Source organism: Dromiciops gliroides, chromosome 6, assembly GCF_019393635.1.
Source record: "Dromiciops gliroides isolate mDroGli1 chromosome 6, mDroGli1.pri, whole genome shotgun sequence".
In the NCBI taxonomy this organism is placed as follows: Eukaryota; Metazoa; Chordata; class Mammalia; order Microbiotheria; family Microbiotheriidae; genus Dromiciops; species Dromiciops gliroides.
The window spans coordinates 173,203,549-173,221,311 of NC_057866.1; positions in this window are offsets into that span (position 1 = coordinate 173,203,549).

Consider the following 17,763-nt stretch of genomic DNA (forward strand, 5'->3'; position numbering starts at 1 on the left):
CTGTCTGTCTATCTTTCCATCCATCTGTCTGTCTTACTTAGTTATTTACATATTGTTAGAATATGAGCTCCTTGTCTTTCTTTGTATCCCTGGTGCTTAACACTGCATCCGACAAATGCTTGCTGACTGACTGGTTCACTTATCCTAGTTGCATTCATTTTGCTCACATGAACTCTTTTATTTTTTCTAGTTCATGTCATCAAAATTATTTATTTTATATTCTACGATCACTGCTGTCCTTTGCTTAGTTAAACTCCTTACAACCCACAGCAATGAAAGGTATCTGCTCTGCTTCTTTTCCATTGTTTAATGATATGACCTTTAATATTCAGGTCTGTGAAGGGCTTTCAGTGTCTCAGAGCTGTTGCTCACATAAACATCTATCCTTTTGAAAAAATAGTCTTCTGGTAATATTATGTGTCTTTGATAAATGGGACCCACGATATCTGAAAAATCCAAGTTGTATGTAATATAAAAGGAGATGAAATGATGGACGTAATTAGACTCTAGAATACTAGTAATGGTGTCATTGTTAAAGCCACTTAGCACAGTGCCAGGCACATAGTAAATGATTAATAATGCTAGTTAACTGATGACTTGTTTACAAAAAGTGACACAAATGACATCATCCTGAGTTGTAATGCCAACCAAGCCACTGTGGAATTAGATAAGTCACTTTGTTTTCTCTATGCCTCCTCATCTAAAAAGTGAGGGCATTATATTAGGTCATATCTAGGTCCCTTTCCAACTTTAATGTTCTGTTTTTCTTTGATTCTAAGGAAAGTGTAATCATAATAATGGTAGAAACTATACAAATCCATTTTGTTAGAAAAGTTGTTTAAATCTGAATGATATCAAGCGTAGCTATATTAAAGAAAATAAGCAAACTATGACGGTGTCAAAGCTCAGTTAGAAACAACATAACAACTCTCAGAAGAAGCAAGCTAAAATCATTTGTGTAATTGAGGTACTGTGGGAGGAAGGTTTGACCAAGTTAAAGAGATAATATTAGGAAAGGAAACAAAACCCTAATAGTAGTGCCAAGACTGCAAACAGTAATGGGTTCTGAAAGAAAATGCTACTTTAGTTAACCAAGGACAGATAATGTTTATGTAGAACCAGTGTCATCTTGGCCTGGAAAAAATGCATAATGTCACCTCTGCCATTATTGAAAGCAACACACTACTCTAAGATACATGAACAACTACAACTGACAGAATACCCTGAGCCATATTCAATCCACCCTTAAGTCACTAAAACATCATTTTTCTCTGCACCAGTCTCCATTGAATAATCTTATAGGATATGAGGATTGTTGTCCCCATCATGACAAATCATGGTAAAAGGGTCAAGGCACATCTATAGCTTCTTCTTTCTTAAATGGTGACCCTCTTCTTTCAGAGGTCATGGGAGAAAAACCCTTTCACTTTGTGATCATTGTTTCAAATTCAGCTGCTTTCTTGACTGCTGGCCTTTGTAAAGATACTAAGTGGTCTCAGTCCACTGCCCAGAAGTCAACATTAAGCAGTGTTGTTGGTCTTGCATTTATTTATTATTATTATTATTATTATTATTATTATTTTTTTTTTTTTTGAGAAAAGACCAAGAAGGAACTGATGCAGGAAATATTATTTATCCTTTCTTGTTTTGTATGTTTAAATTCATCATTAAATTCATATATTTTTTCTTACTTCTTGTGCAATTTCCATTTTTGTGAGACTAATAGGATCAATGCTTTTCCATCCAAAAACACCTCTAAAAGTGTCTTTTAGAAATCATCTGGTCTTCCCAAATCCCATTGTAGGTGTAGAATTTGCATTGGTACCCATTTTTGCCAATGATTCCTTTTTGCCTTCTCCTTTAAGCAATTCTATCACTAAAAGTAGTACCTGGGTTCAAATGCTGCCTTTGCTACTCACTTTTATATATGGTTTTAGACAAATCATTTCCCATTGCTGGAAGTCCATTTCTCTTTTGTAAGATGAGGATAGTGGACTAGACAATTTCTAAGATTCATTCTAGCTATAAATCCTTGTTGTTCCTCTAACAAAGATTCCCAGGAAAGTTAAGCCAATCCAAATCAAGAGAAACAGCAAGGACAATAAAAAAAATTTCTTTTAGATATATCTTGATGGCTGGAAGGCCTCATAGGCAATGGATATCATGGGAAGGATGCTAGATTCAGAACCAGAGGACCCGAGTTACATTCTGAACACTGTCATTGATGAGCTTGTGATCAAGGGCAAATCACTTTATTTCTCTGAAACTCAGTTTCCTCAGCGATAAAAAGAGATTAGTAATTCTTTTTTTTTTTATTTTTTATTTTAAGTGAGGCAATTGGGGTTAAGTGACTTGCCCAGGGTCACACAGCTAGTAAGTGTTAAGTGTCTGAGGCCGGATTTGAACTCAGGTACTCCTGACTCCAGGGCCAGTGCTCTATCCGCTTAGCCACCTAGCTGCCCCGAGAGATTAGTAATTCTAATGAAGGTTACAATGATAAAGGCCTCAGCTTTCTCATGTAAACAAGTGGATACCTGGAAAGGGCCCCCCAAAAAAAGACTAATGATAATAAAAACATAAAAGATGCAGAAGTAAGCTCCTCTCCCTGGTCCATAATGAAACAAAAAGCCAAATACTAACAGAGTTGGGTAGAGGGCTCCCAAAAGGAATCACAGGGCAAGCTCAGGTAAATGTGAAATTAAGCGCGGGCAGGTATGTGAACCATTTTGCAAAGCCAGAGCAAGCTCCTACAAATGGACCTAAAGCCAGTCAACAACCTACATGGATATTTACAACTCTGAGTGTCCGGTGTCACAGAGTAACAGCAAGGACGGAACTAGCCTTCGTAGTAAATTTATAAGGATGCAGAACCTGACCAGGAATTCTTTTGAGAACTAAAGGTACATAGCATCAGACAGGGCCCACTAAGTACTTTGGTGCTAATGCTGGAGGAAGCCTAAGGAAATCATGTTCTCTAAAAACCCGCTGATACTTTTCAGGGTCATAGCACAGGACTCCTGAAGGAGGATCACGCAAGAAGAAAAATAAAAAAGGGTTGGCAGAATACAGAATCTACAATAGATCACCAGAAGAGTGAAATAAAAATCCAGGGATTGAGGTAGAGGCCTAATAGCAACCCAGTCCAGGGCACCAAGACTAAAAAAAAGGGGGGGGCGGAATAAAAGCAAATCATACCCACCCAACTTATCCAGTAGCCCTGGGGGTTAAGGAGGTTTGGCCCAAGCACAAAATTTCAGTCCAAGAACTAAGGCTACAAACAAAAACCTAAGAAAACACCAAAAGCTTCATGTTAAGAGAAGCCCCATGTTGGGGGGAGGTTAAAAAAATTGAAGAGTAACATCATAATTACTAAATGTAAAGCCTAAGGGAGAGGGGAGGGGTGGGGAATGGTTTAGCCATAAGACTATAAGACTAGGGAGGAAGGAAAAAAAAGATTGTTTTAAAAATGAAATTAGAAATGAAGTGAAAGTTGGGAGGATAAATGGCAACGGATATATAAGAAAGAAGGCAGAAAATTTTATCTAAGTATTAGACTCCATGACTGGAATAAAGATACCTCATATTAGGGAAAAGTAAAAAAATAAAATAAAATAGAAGAAAATGTAAGGTACCAATTATCAAAAACAAATTACTTGAAATCAAGTGGAAGAAGAATCATTTTAGTTCTTATAAACCATTATCAAACAAAAACTTGGAAACTCTCTTTCTAGAAATCATTAAAGGAAATTAAGCCAACCTACTAGAGCTAAAGAGCAAATTAAAAGAGAATCTGCTAATAACCTTCTAAAAAAACCAGTAAACTGAAAATAACCAGTAATGATATAGCTAAAGTCCAGGCTTCCAAGCTGTAACTAACCATAAAGAAAAATTTCAAGTAGTCACATTCAGAACCACACATGAATTAGCAGTAATTATTATTATTATTATTTTGTTGTTGTTGTTGTTTTGAAGAATATTTTTTTGTTTTATAAAAGTATTTTTATTATTTTCCAGTTACATGTAAGTACAGTTTTCAACATTTGTTTTCATAGGATTTTTAGTTCCAAATTTTTTTTTCACCTTTCCTTCCCTCTCCCCTCCCCGAGACAGAAAGCAATCTGATATAGGTTATGTATGTACAATCACATTAACCATATTAGTCATATTGTGAAAGAAGAATCAGAGCACACGGGAAAAATCTCAAAAAAGAAGGGGAAAAACAGCAAAAAAGTAGAAACACTATGGTTCAATCTGCATTCAGAATCCACAGTTCATTTTTCTGGATATTGAGAACATTTTCTATCATGAGTTCTTTGAAATTGTTTTGGATCATTCCACTGCTGAGAAGAGCCAAGTCTATCTCAGTTGATCAGCACACAATGCTGCTGTTATTGTATACAATGTTCTCCTGGTTCTGCTCCTCTCACTCAGCATCAGTTCATGTAAGTCCTTCCAGGTTTCTCTGAAATCCTCCTGCTTATTGTTTCTTACAGCACAATAATATTCCATTACACTCATATACCACAACTTGTTCAGCCATTCCCCAATTGATGGGTATTCCCTTGATTTCCAATTCTTTGCCACCACAAAGAGAGCTGCTATAAATATTTTTGTACATGTGGGTCCTTTTCCCTCTTCTACAAAACATGATGCAAACTTTTGGATCATTTTCCAAAAAAATAGGGAAACAGTAAACGTCATGTCAAATCCAACACTGAAATTACATTTAACTAAATATTTCATTGTATTCTATGTTTTACATACCAAACTGAGTACTAGAAACTTCTGATTTGTGGACTGGGGAATAGAGTGACCTTATGGAAAATAATGTATTTATAAACCCATAACATAGGAAGAGAAGGTATTTTTATCCCTATTTTACTTAATTCAGTGAGTATACTCCATCTCCCAAAGGATAGGGAAACCCATTGATGCCTTTTCATCTAATTCTCACCCATATGTATTTGTTTCTTAGCAACTGTTATAAAGGAGGAGAAATAATGGAATTCAATATTCCAAAAAGCAAAAATAAATGAATGAATGGCTGAATAAATAAATAAATAAATAAATAATTAGTAAATAAATGTTAGCCACCCAGAATAATTTGCCTGGCAAAACTAAGAATTATCCTACAGGTAAGGAAATAGATTATTGATAGAATAGAGGACTTTTAATAAGTCTTAATAAAAAAAACAAACATAAGTAGAAACTTTGAATGAAAACACATGTTAAAAGAAACATTAAAAAGTAAATACAGTTGAACAACTGGAAGGAGCTAAATCATGACAGTGTTCGAAGTCTAATAGAGCAAAGGTGTCAAAGATGCAGCCTCCCCAGGTTAATGCCAAACCAGATAAAAATGCAATTGGGAAAATATTTAACAATATAAATAAAAATGATAGAAGATAGATAGTGTCAATATGTGGTTTTCTAAGTCAATCTTCAATCCACAGAAATTCTTATATAAAGTTTTGGGTCTCCATGTCTCTCTGCCTCCTCCCTGTTTCTATTTGAGTTTGATACCACTGTAATAGAAGCAGAAGAGATGAGAGCCTCTTCAGGATCTGTATTGCTAAATTCAAGGGTCACAGAGAAAGTGAAATAAGACAAACACAGGGTAAGTTTGTGGGTTCTTTTTTTCTATTTTGTTGATCTTAAGATAGGAAACAAAGGGGGGCAGCTAGGTGGCACGGTGGATAAAGCACTGGCCCTGGATTCAGGAGGACCTGAGTTCAAATCCGGCCTCAGACACCTAACACTTACTAGCTGTGTGACCCTGGGCAAGTCACTTAACCCCCATTGCCCAGCAAAAAAAAAAAAGAAAAAAAAAAGAAAAAAAAGATAGGAAACAAAGGGAGGGAAATGAATACATTATGGAAGAAATGAGGAAGAAGGGAAAGGAACCTGATATTTCATATGAGTGTAATTTACAGGAAAAGTATACAAACATAGATGAAGTGGTGGAGTGGTCATCTCTTGAACTTACTCATCTGAACTGGATACTTTGCATCTACTTTGCATCTGCTGCTCTGCCTGGTTTCAACTTCTGCTAAACTCACCACCAAGCTGCTAATTCAGACTTGGACTGACCACCTCCAGCCTCCTCTTCCCTCTCCTTGGAGAGTAACAAAGTACTTCCAATGTTTTCCTTCATAGAAGGCAGGAACTGGACTTTCAGCTTACTCCACTTTGCATTTTCTGCTTCATCTGGTTTCAACTCAACAGAACAAGGTGCCCTATTGTCTACTTGTACCCCTGCCCCCCAAACTGCTCTTTTTCCTGCCTCCTTTTTATGTTGTCCTCCACTCTAGATTATAAGATCCTGAGCAGGGTCCCTAGGGTAGGGTCTGATTTTATTTTCAATGATGGGATCCTTAGCACTTAGCACAGTGCCTGGCACATTGTAGGCATCTATTAAATGTTTGTTGGAATGTGTTAACATACTTAAGCACCTGGAGTTTGGTATATAAACCTATTCAATTGAATAGGCATCAGTAGATTTTGGAGACAAATAGACACAAGGAAAGCATATTTTATCTTAAAGGGTTGATGACAAAGAGAAGGTTAAAAAGGCACAAAGAAAATATAAGGACCAGATTAGGTTCTGAGCTTGGTGAAGAAAGGAGGGGGGGAAGAAGTATAAAAGCATAATTTGTGTTGATTAAATTGCTTCTCTTTTCTATCACTTCTCTTTTTCATCTTTAGAAGGTGGGGGGTAGAAGTAAAAGGCAGGGGGAAAGTTATAAGAAGTTATTATGCAGAATAATAGAAATCATTATAGTAAACATGAATGGGGAGAACTGACCCACAAAATGGAGAAAGGTAATAAATGGATTAGAAAACAATAAAATAATATGATGCTAAATGAAGGACATTTGAACTACAAAGTTTACACAGAGTTAAAATGTAGGGCTAGAGCAGAATTTATTTTATTTTAGGCAAATTAAAAAAAAGCAGTGGTAGCAATAATGATTTCAGATAAAGTATTTGTAAAAATAGACATCCTTAAAATAATCAGGGAAACTATATTATACTTAAAAGTACCATATACAATGAAAAAATACCAATAGTCAAACACATGCACTGAATGGCATATCATCTAAGTACTTAAAGCAGGGTTCCTTAAAACTTTTTGTGTCATGAACATCTCTAGTAGGCTGTTCAAGAATTCCTTCTCAGAATAATATCTCTAACTACACAAAATAAAATAGTCACAAAGAAAACCAATTATATGGAAATCATACAAATTTTACAAACCTCCTAAAATCCATTTATTGATCCTAGATTTAAAAAAAAACCAGACTTATAGAAAAAGCTAATCAAATTACTTAGGGAAATAGTAAAATTTTACTTCCTGGAGACTTTGATGTGCTACTTTTTGGAAAGAGAATAATCAAACAAAAACGATGAATCAGAAAGAACTTAACACTATAGGTAGAATTATAGAAATGTTAGATGTAAGATTTCTGATAGTTTCCAAATGAATGATACTAGGTAGGATACACACAAACATATACACCAGCTGTACAAGGCACTATTAGGGAAAAACTGACCTTGAGCTAGAACATTAAAAACCTTATAAAAATAGAGGAAAAATAGAAGCACTAAGCATATTATTGACTATGATATAAAAAATTATAATCAACAAAGAACCTTTGAATAAAGGATTAAAACTTAAATGTAAAATAAATAATTACATGTAAATTAAAGGATAAATCACATATGGATTATTTCTAAATAAAATGACAATTAGAAAATATAACAACACATTGGAGATACTGTCAAATCGATCCTTGGGGGAAACATATCTTTAAACACTTCCATCAACAAAATAGAGCAAATCAATTAACTGGGCAACCAACTCAAAGAACTAGAAAAGCCACAAATAAAAAAAAAAGACAAAAACAAAGAACAATTTTCAGAAATCAAAGAAGAAATGGATCAACTGGCTCCTTTCCAGCTGTCTCCAAACATGGAAAATTCCCCCAACAATATGTATTTTTAAAATTTGACCTAATATCCTATTAAGTTATATCCTAAGATCTCTTCCTCTTCAAACCAGACTTTAAGAAAAAGTTCTTTTCTCATTACCTCCACTATCTCACTTCCCAGTTCTCTTCTCAAACTTCGTAATCTGATTCCTAGCCTTACTGCTTAACTGAATATGCTTTCTCTGAGGTGACCAATGACATCTTTGTAGCACTCTTTCCAGAGTTTACTACCACAATGCACACTCAAATTTAGGGGTTGGTTCCCCACAGGACAACTTCCACCTTGGATAAAAGGTACCCAGTAGATCTGCAGTCCTAAAATTATAGCTTATAAGCCTCTAGCAGTGAGTACATTTACCAAGTACTTGTAAGTCATTCCTCTGCGTAAACATGAGATACCCTCTCTCACAAAGATACACAGTGGGTAGAGTGGGCACAAACTTAGTAATCACACTTGTAGTAGTGGGACACATATATAAAAAAAACTTGTACTTGAGCCAAATTACCCCTCTACTACTCACAGGTTATTGTATGTCCTTTCCTTTCTCCTGGTACCCTCATGGTTTTTCCCCTTGGGTAGAGTGTCTCTGATGAGTAGATTACTCAGCTGAGCTCCCTGTGTCTTCTGCCTTCTGCAGGACAGCCCCTATCAGGGCTAATAATCCCCTGAATCATTGGCTTAAAGGGTATTAAAACTGTCTCTCCACGTTTATGACTCACTAGCAGGTATCTATGTATCTCTGTTCTCAGCTGGATGGGTTGTCATCTATTAGGTGAGAAGCAAGATGCTGCCCCTTTCAGTTTAGGAGTCATCACCACATAGCCACTCTCTGCCTTCAACTTTCTGCTGCTTGACTACTGCCTGTTCATGATGAAGGCAGTCATTGAAGGGGTGGTGGGGATGAGTAGGTGGGAGGAGATAAATGCACTGGGCTAAATAAAATGACTAGTTAAGTCCATTTTGTTTTTTTTGTTTTTTTGTTTTTTTTTTGCAGGGGAGGTCTGGCTATCAATTCAAGTTGGGGATCTTGCAGAGGAAAAAAACACACACACACAAAACTATTGAAAAACTCAATCTAATTCTACCATAATTCTGATAAGCCTTATACTTTACACTGAGAGCAGAGGAATACATATGTGTATTATCCCATGTAAATTGTGAGGTGTAGAGAAGGACAGGTAGGGAGTACAGAGATGGGGTAGAATAGTAACTAAAGATTTAGGATTTTCCAAATGCTAAGATAATATTTAGCTCTATATAACAAGGCTATTTTCATGTGCTGGCAGATAGCCCACACTAACACTGTCTGTCTGATGTGGATGCATTGAATTCTTTTTGAAAGAGAAATCTTGTGTAACAGAGGGTTCATAAGTCCCCGGATTAAAAATCTGTTTTTAACAAAGCTTTTCTTTGGAAAGTGTATTTCAAGTTGAATTTGTATTTGAATAATTATATGATTTATAATATACTTTAAAAATGTGAAATGTTTAGATGTTTACATATATATTATATGTATATCAAGATGCTTTTAATTTCTTGCTGATGGGACCACTAATTCTGATCAATTCAAGATATAAAATTACAGGATTCAGACGTACACAGATACATATGGCAAAGCAAAAAATAATTTCTGTAAAGGTAGGACAAAGCAACATAAGGATCCAGAGAAAGAAAATAATATATTAAATTACAGTGAATAAGGAAAAAGTTTGGCATTTCCAGCAGGTATTGAAATACAGCTATGCTTGCCATAGTTAAAGGGCAAATGTAAGGCTCTGGGGAGCTAGTATAGGACTTGAGTTGGACAATCCCTGGTTTACCTCCCGAGCTTCAACTGGGCAAATCATGACTATCAGCAGCAAGCTTCTTGTTTTTACCTCCCCATAAAGATAAAAACAAAATGTATCAAATTGTAATGGTGATATACTAATCCACAAAGTAATTCATTCTGTTTATCAAGTGTTTACTAATTATTATAACACATTTTAATACCCTTCAAGATTGGAAAGCATTCCTTCACCCCTCTCCCAATCTAAGGTAGGTAGTATAAGTTCCATTTTTCTTTATAGATGAAGGAACAGAAGCTGGTGTCTAAGAGACAGTTTGTGAATCTGAAATGAAGATTTGAACACAGATCTCCTAATTTTGGGTGTAGTCTGTTAGTTCTGTATCCTATAAAAACTTCAAAACCTACCCTATCAGCTCCCACGGATGCTGTACATACTATTGATTGAGATATATCCTTTATTTTTTTTTTTATTTTTTTTTATTTTTATTTTTTTTGCAGGGCAATGGGGGTTAAGTGACTTGCCCAGGGTCACACAGCTAGTAAGTGTCAAGTGTCTGAGGCCGGATTTGAACTCAGGTCCTCCTGAATCCAGGGCCTGTGCTTTATCCACTGCACCACCTAGCCGCCCCCAAGATATATCCTTTATTAAAACAAATAATTAATAAAACTTCAGAGGACTACCAGTGGTAGTCTTCATCTTCAGAAGAGAGCAAAAAAACCCCAACAACCCACCAATTAAATAGTATATCTAATTTAAATTATGTTATATCAGAAGTTAGAGGCATTGTTTTATAAAGGTCAAAACAAACTATTTTTGTATACCTATTCCCCTGGCCCCAAAATGAATAATTACAAACATATAGCGTGGGTTGAACATTTATTTCATATAAACAAATTTTTTTAAAAAATTAAGAACTCTTGGCCCATTATTATATTAATAGGCTTTCATTTAATGGTAAGTCAAATAGTTCCAATGTTGGTGTCCATTCGATTTCATTTAAATATATTCTTCTAAGAATGATAGTGACAAAAGGTATTCTTTATTTTATTCATCACTTAATCTGTCTTGTTATGATTGGAGTGATGCCACCTGCTGGAGAGTTACTGTAGGAAAGCTCCACTATGAGGAGAAGGCATCTGAGGGCAAGCCATGCAGCTTTTCCTTGGCGTCAGGAAGTGCCGTTTGCTCATGGATACTGTCCATCAAAGCTACCAGCCAATTAGTTTGGAGCTTTGTGCATGTAGATGGGATGTTCCCAGTTTCACAGGAGGTTTGTGGGAAGAAGAAGGGACGAGGCTGGTTCTCTCGCTCTCTTTCATTAGGACCCTTGTGGAGAGTGGAACAGAAATGTGGGCTTCCTGAGATAGATAGCTGAATACAGGCCTCTTTCTCTTTCTCTTCACCAAATTCTTATTCTCCGTAATAAATGCTTAAAAATCTCACTCCTACTAAAGCTTATAATTTATTGGTGACCACTCATTAGATATTTTAGATAGACTAGCTAGAATTTTAGCCTCTTACAGTCTCTGTGCTCCTTGTATTTTTGTAATCTGCAAGATTGACTGAAGCATGGGCCCCTGACACCATTTTAAACATGGCATGCAGGTCTCAACACCACAAAGGCTAAATGTCAGTCATTGAACTTTTCAAGAACAAAGCAACATAATATGCAGAGTAGCTAAATAAACTTTTGTCTGAATGAAGAAAGAGGAAACATGAATTTTTTAAGTAGGCTGAAGATGTTCTTCATAGATATAGTCTTAAAAGAAGAATGCCCACAGATATTTTAAATCCCAGGTTTATTTTTCAAGATAATACAAATATTATATTAGAGATATACATTGGAAGAGATTTTTTGATCTTGTAGTGATGGACTTCTCATACCCTTGGGGACTCCCCTTAGTGATAATCTTTAGAGGATTGTGCACATTATATTTTTCATCATTCCTATTAAGATCTTTCCATTTTATCCAACAACTAGAACATATGTTCTATCACATTCCTCATATATGGGAGAAAGATTATAAACTTCCTAATTTGAAATATTTCTGAAATGTAGAAAGAAGTAAGGGAGGGAGGGAGGGAAGGAGGGAGGGAGGAAGGAAGGAGCGGGGAGAGAGGGCAGGATGAAGGAAGAAAAAAGGAAGGAAGGGAGAAAGGAAGGAATGAAGGAAAGAAGGAAAGAAGGAAAAAAAGGAAGGAAGGAAAGAAGTTCTTCCTAAAAATCTTATGTGAAAGACCCAAAGTATGGATGAAACATTATCCAGTTTATTTATTGTACTTTTGTTTATAAAAGTATTTAAAAATATAAATATTTAAGTAATTTCTTTACATGTACAACTGGTACTTTTTCTAATCATTTTTCTTTCTAGTTATAGCATTTAGTAAATATGTTCTGATGTGTGTGTACATATATGTGTGTGTGTGTGTGTGTGTGTTGCAAGATCTGTGGCACAGTTCCAGTGTGACATCTGCTGGCATTCTGTAGCTCCAGGATGGTATTGTTCTCAACTTTAAAGAGACATCTATGAGATCTGTTGATTAATGACTCAAGCCATTCATCTATACACAGGCATATATATTTATGAACGTTACATGAATATTCATACTTTCAAAAGTTAAAAGGATATTCAGAAATTTCCTCTATTTATACCTCATATTTATAATTATTTTGTCCAATGCTGCTCTGCAGTGATTTTTTTTTCTTTTCCTGTGACTAACTTTGTTGTTATTCACATTGGAAACACCAGGGGGAACAGAGAGGCAATTCTGCAACTGTCATATTGGTGACCAGTTGAATGAAAGAAAATATCCATCTATAATTGCATTTTAAGGTTGATTTTTCACATAAGTTGTGACTGAAAAGAAGATGGATTCATGGATACAATGAAGTTCAAAAGCAGAGTTATCAATTGCTTCTACTTGTCGCCTCATCAAAACTACTCATTTACTTTTATGTTATGCTTTTCAACATCTATACATCCATATATAGATGTATAGATATATGTATGCATATATCGACACACATCTCTCTGTACATATACACACATGTGTATATATCGCCATTTGATCCTCATTTTGGAATAATCGTTTTATTTCTCTGAAACAAATTCCCAATTATATTATCTTGCATTTACACTTTACCTTTTAAAATGTTAGGCATTTTCTCCTTTCACAAGGTTGATTGGGCAAATTCCTGTGATACTCAGCAAATAGAGTATGTAAGTACAGGCACTAAGCTGCCTCTCTCCACTCTACCCCAGCCCTCCTTGCTGAAAGGACACAATAAGCAAGCCAGCTTCCCTGGGGGGAAATACCCATTGCCCTGTGGAGGTGATAATCACACTCTACTTTGACTGAAAAGAACTTTGTGTGGTCAATGCTTTCAATATCATGGATCAACTTAGATGCTAATTGTAATGCAGTGGTCTTAAATATGTGATTTTAAAATTACTAAAAGAGCGATGGAGAAATAGTAAAGATTTTAATTTTCATTTCTTTTTTATTAAAGTTTTCCTAGATTCTTAATTGTGTTACTATTTTTGAGAAATGTATTTCCCACTCAAGCCATAATTTGTATATGATTCTGTCAGCATGCAGCCATGTTAAAAGCTATACAGTTTTTATCTTAATTTGAATATGATAACCATTTCTCCTCCTTTGAAGTTTGGAATGGCACACACATGCCCTAAGGAACTTAAAATAGAAAAAGCCCTCCCTCTGTTCCCCTCCCTGATTTGGAAGAAAATACTGATCAAAACACATCAAAGTGCTTGAGTCTAGGGCTCAAAAAGTTATATGAAAAAGCTCTTTAGCAGCCAAATTCTCTGATAAAACAAAGCACTCTTTATTTTCTATATTTTATATAAAAGAGATGAAGAGAGAACACATCATCTGCCCCATAATTTGTTAGTTACTGTAAAGAAGAGGGGAGGAGTACCTTGTGAAAATATTAAATTATACATGATATATTAGGCCTTTTACTTTATTCTTAGTTGGAATTTTTAAATGTCTGATAGACATTTTTCAAAATTCTAAAATAAATGTTTAGTTTCTAAGTGAAAGGGAAAAAATCTACCTAATGCAACCAAAGTAGATTTATTTCCAATTTCCAAATGGCTGGGGGGTGGGGGGGATATCTTGTTCATGTAATAAATGAGGAGGGGAACTTTTCTTTCTCAGAACCCCCACAATGTCATTAACTTTTTAGCAATTACAGATAGTTTCGTGATTGGCTTTGTTGGTTATTATTCACATGAGGAAATTGAAGCTCAGGAAAACTAAATGACTTGGCCATGATTCCTTAGCCCTTTGATACATCCTCAATTTTGATTTTTCTGAGATTGTGATGTTCTATAACTGGCAGTAATATACATAAAATACACACAAATAAAAAAATGACCGGTTTACTCCCTGTTTTATGTGTCACATGATACTGGTATCTAAAGAGTTTATGAACAAAAAACATTGTGCTTTAATTGAACAATGAATCCTATGTGGTTGGACCAGCAAGGTTGCACATTGGATAGAATGCCGGTTCTGAAGTTAAGAGGACCTGTCTCAGACACTTACTAACTATATAACCATGGGCAAATCACTTAACCTCTGTTCACCTCAGTTTCCTAATCAATAAAATGTAATATCAGTTAACCTCCCAGGGCTGTTGTGAGGATCAAGTGAGATAATAATTTTAAAGTGCACAGCTCAGTGCCTGGCACATAGTAAGCACTATATAAATGTTTCTTCTCCTCCTTCTCCTCCTTCTCCTTCTCCTTCTCCTTCTCCTTCTCCTTCTCCTTCTCCTTCTCCTTCTCCTTCTCCTTCTCCTTCTCCTTCTCCTTCTCCTTCTCCTTCTCCTTCTCCTTCTCCTTCTCCTTCTCCTCCTCCTCCTCCTCCTCCTCCTCCTCCTCCTCCTCCTCCTCCTCCTCCTCCTCCTCTTCCTTCTTCTTCTTCATCATTATCATCACCAACACCACCATCTTATAACCTGTGCATGCGGGAAGGGCTTGCTGGAGTGCAACTTTTAAGCCTACATTTTGTTCTACTAAGTCCAATGCTTTTTGTAATCCTCAAAGACAGCCCTTGGAAAAGCATACTTAGTGTCTAGTTAAAACTTACTAGTTCTCCCTTTACAGGTCCCAACACTCATCAGCTGATACCATTCAATTATTCTTTCTTTACTCTCACACTTGGTGGTCTCCTCCACTGAGTTACTTTCCTAAGCTTTAATAATAAAACATCCCACTTATGCTTTGACCAAATTCCACTGACCCATGAATTTACAAGCTCTCAATGCCAATACTCCCTTTTAATACGTGTGTTTTCTTTTATCTCACGTAGGTCAGTTTTTTTTTTTAATTTAAAGAACAATAAAAAAAAAAGGAGAAGAAAAGAAAAAAAAACAATGGCTACTCTGAAACTTCTTGATTCCTGGGAAATAATTGGCGGTTGCCTTGCCCCCACAACCTCAAGTCTACAGCTATCCCCCTTTGCAACATCTGTAAATTCTGGCATGATCCTCATTCTAAAGCTTATCTTCTCCCACTTCTGTCCAAAGATAGAGCAGTAATAAATCTTGCTCAATGACTTAAGGAAAGGAATGATTCAACTCCTGTTGCATCATTGGTTGAGGCCCAGGAAAAGCTTTGCATCTCTATGCCCCTGTAAGTTCCCAGTTCTCAGATGTTTATTTGACAGTATCTTTAACCATTGACATTTTCATTAGTTAAGCTTCTCGAAGATGTATTCATAAAAGAGTCCATATATATTTTTTCCATTTCCCCATCTTTTCTTGGTAATTAGATAAGCACTTTAGTAAGTTGGGTTAGAGAGACATATAACTGTATAAAATTCACATCCTTCTTGTATTAATTTTGATTTTTGATAGTTTCAGTAATAACTTCTGCATCATTAACTAACCATTTGTTATGTGTTAAGATGCTGTTACTTTCATTTTCTATACTATGGCTTTGTGTTTATGTCCAGTGCCTTTTAACTCTTTCTTCTTGAAGAAAGTATTAATACTTTCTGAGTCATCTAAGGGTTTTTTAAATTTCATTTTAAAAATTCTGAATCACATTTTTCAATGCAATATTTACTGTTGTCTCCTATGTTTATCATCACATTAAAGTCATCAATAATTCAGCTTATATGTGCACTTGGTCTGGAAGAAGTCAGGCTCTTTTAAAAGTTTGAAATATCTTCATCCTCTGGAATTAATGTATTAGCTAGAATTATCTCCATGGTAATCATTTTGACTACATTCATCATTAGTATACCATGAAGTTATTCTTCTTGCTGACTTTTAAGTATGAGACAAAAGTAATTCTACCAAGTCTTTTATTTGCCAGTGACCAGCCCTTTTCTTTAACTGCTACCTACTTAAATATTCTGGTTTCACTTATAGAAAGACTTAATATGATTTATCTGGGCATTGGACGACTAGCTCACAGTTAAAATACCAATGGTTAAACTTATATTTGTAGATAGTCTAAAAACCATATTATTCTTAGGACTCTCTATTTTCTGTTCTACCACTCCATAATTATGACCATGGAAACTGAAGAAGGTTACATTGAATTAAGGGACATTTTTTTCTTTGTTTCTTGAGTTACCATGGTTGGGTTGTCCAGTTTACTGGTAATGAGTCTTGATATGCTTAACTAGGCTGGTTCTTAGCCAGCAGGCAAAGTTGGCAGCTAAAAAAGTATCTGAAACCTTTTCTGCTCTATAGAATATGCTATAATTTGTGTTCCATTAGAATCACCTTTGAGAGCTCAGAGTCACTTTTAGGCTGTGATAAAACATCAGAGTTGGACTTTTATTAAGGTTTGGTTCTGTCATCGAATAATACTTCTACTACCTATCTCTCAATGAGTCAAGTGCTTTATAAACCTTAAAGTGCTGCAGAAATGTTAATTATTACTATCAATAATCAAAGTTTAGTGGGTAAAGATCAGGACTTAGTAAGAAAGATTTTCATTCAGTCCTAATCTATATTGGTTGTGTAAACATGGGAAAGTCACTTCATCTTTTATTGGTCCAAAGGAGCTCTTTAAATCAGAAGTTGCAAAGGAGTGACCTATCTACACTGGTGGTGTGAATTACCACACCAGGAGTTCTCTATATTGATGAAATCATGGATATGGACCTCTATTTCTTCCTCCTCTGCTTCCCCTCATCCCCTCATAACTTTTAAAATGTGATATGACTAAAAAGTAATGAGACTACATTTTCTAATCACCAATCAGAACTTAGGCATTCAAGTATATGTTGCCTTCCAAGTAGTTTTTGGAAGTTACATATTTGTTCTAATAATTCTGTCCATGTGAAAATTTTTCCAGAACTTTTCTTTGAGAATACCTTTAGTACCAGTGTACAAACTACATTAGGAAATCAATCTGTATTTTATAACCATACTTTATTCTTCTTTTTGCTTTAATCTCAAATGGTTGCTCAACTTGATCACTTAATATATTCACCAGATTTGCCTTTGTATAACTTTTGGTGCTTTCAGACCAAACAAAACATAAACTCTCACACCTACCCTGATAATATACAAAAGAAAGTGCCATAGTTTCCAAGTGATTCTAAAGATGTTTTGAGCAATTCCAATTGAATCATGTGAGTGTTCTATAAGGGACAAAATTAATTTGGCTGAATAAATTTAGATATTAACATTTTCAAAAAGCTTTAAAATTATGTCATAATCACACATTTTCTTATATACATAGAAATGTAAATATGCATATCAATGTATATTATTTAATCATTAATACTTCACATATATTTTTCCAATTTTCAAATTATAAACAAACAAAAAAATAAAATGAGCATTCAATGCACAATGGAGAATAAAATGGCCATGGAACTGAAGGTCTCTTTTTTATAGCTAATTTTTATTTTAAAAAATATATTATAAATTCCACTCATAATTTTTAAAGTTATCTTGTTTTTCAGTAATTCTTTCTATGCCACTTAG